The sequence below is a fragment of the Vicia villosa genome, linkage group LG4, assembly GCF_029867415.1.
Source record: "Vicia villosa cultivar HV-30 ecotype Madison, WI linkage group LG4, Vvil1.0, whole genome shotgun sequence".
In the NCBI taxonomy this organism is placed as follows: Eukaryota; Viridiplantae; Streptophyta; class Magnoliopsida; order Fabales; family Fabaceae; genus Vicia; species Vicia villosa.
The window spans coordinates 100,717,856-100,721,400 of NC_081183.1; the positions used below are offsets into that span (position 1 = coordinate 100,717,856).

At 33.9% G+C, this 3,545-nt stretch overlaps 1 long non-coding RNA gene across 1 annotated transcript; it reads right to left on the reverse strand.

Moving 5' to 3' along the window:
* Window positions 1-1,510: 1,510 nt before the first annotated feature.
* On the reverse strand, window positions 1,511-2,771 carry LOC131599395 (uncharacterized). The gene is made up of 3 exons (XR_009282737.1): window positions 2,402-2,771; window positions 2,211-2,315; window positions 1,511-1,928 (listed from the first exon to the last, which is right to left on the reverse strand). It is a non-coding gene; the product is annotated as an uncharacterized LOC131599395 (long non-coding RNA).
* Window positions 2,772-3,545: the final 774 nt, after the last annotated feature.

Consider the following 3,545-nt stretch of genomic DNA (forward strand, 5'->3'; position numbering starts at 1 on the left):
CATACTGGCTGATTAATCAAAGTTTTTGTCACAAGGCTGACTTCATTGAAACTTTTGCCACAAGGCTGGCTGATTAATCAAAACTTTTTGTCACAAGGCTGACTTCATTGAAAGTTTTTGCCACAAGGCTGGTTAAACAACAAAAACATATTTATCATTCTAAGCGCCATAAGTGGCACAGCCCAGGGCTTATAATGAAAAGATTTTCAAACAAAAATCAAACAGATGTATGTGATGATATAGATTAGATACATCGAACATTTAGATGACATTTGTCTCTTATCCTTTGCTTCCACTAGTGTCATACCCTAATTTTTGACCCCCTGAGATGTCACATCCTAGGCGTCAAATTCAAAAATGTTTCTTGATCGGTTTGGAAGCCGTGATCAAGATTTCATTCATTCATTCTTTGCAAAATAATTCATGCTCATGGAGGTTTTCATTTTAAATGCGCCATTGCCATTTGGTTCGATTTAAGAGATTTGCTTGGAAGTTGTTTCAAGATTGTTGGCCTATGGACTTGTCATGGTGAAGAAAATTGGTTCATATTGATTATTTGGAAGATGGTAGAAGTTTGAAACAATTCATGGGAATTTTATCAAATTTGCAAGGAATATCTTTTTAGTCCTTTGGTTGAAAGATTATTTCAAGTGATTATTTAAAATCATGAATTCAAAGATTTCAAGTTCAATATTCAACAATTCATGGTGGCAAGAATATGTTTCAAGACTTTAAGTTTCATGCTACTTGAAGGATTTCCCACCATTTTCTATATCAAATGGAATTGGATTTCTAAATTCAAAAAAATCATTCAAGAATATTCAAACTTCGTGTTTGAATAGCAATTTCATTCAAAGAATTCTAAAAGGAAATTCAAGCGTTTTTACAAATGGAGTTCTTTACATGAACAATTCCAAATTTCCAAATGAATTACAAAGTGGACTTCATTCAACTTTCAAGATATTACAACATTCAAGGTTTCATTCATTTTCAAGAATACAAGTTCATACAAATTCTATTGGAATTACAAGAATAAAAGAAAATGCAAAGTTTCTTGAATTCTTCCATCTTCAAGTTTCCATTCTTCAAGTCCAAGTTTCTTCGATTCTTTCTTCAAATCCTCATGTGACATGAAAAAGAAACAAAAAGGGTGGAATTAGCAAAAGTCAAATAAATAATTCAAAAAAAGCCCAAAAGCCCACATGGAGGCCATATTTTTTTCGAAAAAAAAGAAAAAAAGAAAAATCCAAAAAAAAGTCAAAAAGTCAAAGAAAGTCAAGGAGGAATATATTATGTCATAAGTGCTATACTTAGAGACTACCAATTTCATGACATGAAGACAAGACTATGTCGTGGAACTTTCACTTGCAAGAGGTGTGAAGAATATATTCTATCCCATGTGCATAATATATATCCCATGTGCATTTTCTTGTAGAGCTTGGCTATTAAGCAAACTTAGCATTCAAGGAATTTTTGCAATGATTATTTTGGAGAGAATATTCTTTGTAATGATGACAACTTAACAACTAAGTGAGCTTAAGGACTAAGCTTAGGTGCCAAAATGACCAAAGATGTCCCTCATTTCTTCCTCTATATATAGAAGAGAGGCAAACCAAATATAGCAGGAAAAAAAAATCGGAGAACACACACAAAGTTCTCACACTTCAAAGCTTCTTTCACATAAAAAAAGTCTTGTTGAAGTAGTAAGAACTTCATCCACAAGATACAAAAAAAAGAGAAGAGAAGTAAGTGTTTCATACCTCACTTATTAGCATCCTTCAACAAACTTGAAGCTTCATCTTCAAGTCTTCAACTTCCAACAAGCTCAACCTTCGAGCATCCCTAATATCCAAAGGCTATCCCGCAAGTCCAAGAAGAGAGGTTGCATCACCTTCCATCAACAAACTTGCAGCAGCTGCACCACGGTTCTGATTTGTTCAAACAAAAGCAAAAAATTCAGAATCAATTACAGCAACAGCAACAGTTCTTCACGGTTCTGAACCGCTCAACAACAACAATTTGCAACAGTTATGAAATCAACACAGTAGCAACAAAAAGTTCATAACAGTTGCAACAGCAACAAATAGCGGTTCATAGTTACGCAACAACAAATTCCGAAGCAGTAGCGGCAAAAATTCAGCATCACAACAATAATTCACGGTTCAGAATTGCGCAACAATAACTCAGAAGCAGAAGGAGCGAGCACATACCTCAACATCAAAACCGGCAAAAATCTCCTTGCCGTAGGTAAGTCAATCCAACTCTTACTCAATATTATTGTTGTTATAATCATAGTTCTCTGCTTAGAACAAAAACTGCCAGAAAATAGAAAACAGAGAGCATATTATTGCTGAATCATAAAAACCGAATTTGTACCATGAAAAACGAAATTGAAACATACCTGGGTTCGTGAGTGAAATCAGAATAAGGTTTGTTCTTGTTGGGAAGAACCTCTAAAAAAAACTCTTCCACATGCCCTGCCGTGAGAAACCGAGAGAGAGGTTTTTGCCATGATTGTTGTTGTTTCGGCGAGAGAGACGAGTGCGTTTAACAAAGAGCAAGAGTGAGGCCGAACCGTTGTTGTTGTCGTTCACTTCGCGAGAGAGATGATGATAAGAACGAAACTCCATGGTTGTTATCATAGAAGAGAGAAACTGAGAGTGGGAATTAACGTTGTTGTTGTTCCAATCGAAAGAGAAGAGAAACGTTGTTTGTTGTTCCGTTTATTTTTCCTTTTTTCTGCAGAAAACTCGTGAGGGAGAGAAGAAAGAAGCGCTGCTGCTTCTTTTGTTGTTTAGGGTTTCACTAACCCACTTGTTTACTAGATTTAACCGGATCCGGGTTCTATCTGACCCGACCCGGTCCGGTCCATGTTTTTAATCAGCTTATTATTTCATTTTTGGGCTCTCACCCCATTCAGCTTTTATACCCCTGGCCCAATTAACTCTTCTCATTAATTCTCCTTTAAATTTCCTTTCAATATTTTATAAGTTTAAGTATTATAATTTTAATATAGGATTTAGTCTGTTTCTTTACTAATCTTTATTAAAATATGCTGAAAAATATGTTTTAAGTTTATTTACTTAGAATATTTTCACATGTTTAAAAGTTTAATTTTAATTGAATATTAAAAAACTCCAAAAAAAATATATTAGACGCATATTTATAATTATGTTTCTAATTATTTTCTTCTTTTCATAAAACTACAAAAATATCTTTCCTTAGATTAATTTCATTTAAATTTGATATTTTCATATTATTTTGTGTAGTTAATCATTTAGATTTTTATTTGAATATTGTTGCACATATCACTTGAATTTTCTCACTTCATCCAAGACTACGAGATTATTTCTCTGTTGTCCTTTGGATTTGTCTGTTTGTTTGGTCTTCCATTTGCTGTAGAAGTCCATAAACAATTGATGGAAAATCATTGAATGCTGTAAGCTGTTGAGCTTATCCGATGTTCTTTTCTGCTGGTGTGGATGCTCAATAACTGTTAAGATCCCAATTTATCCCAAACATATCACTTGATGATCAAGGTAACA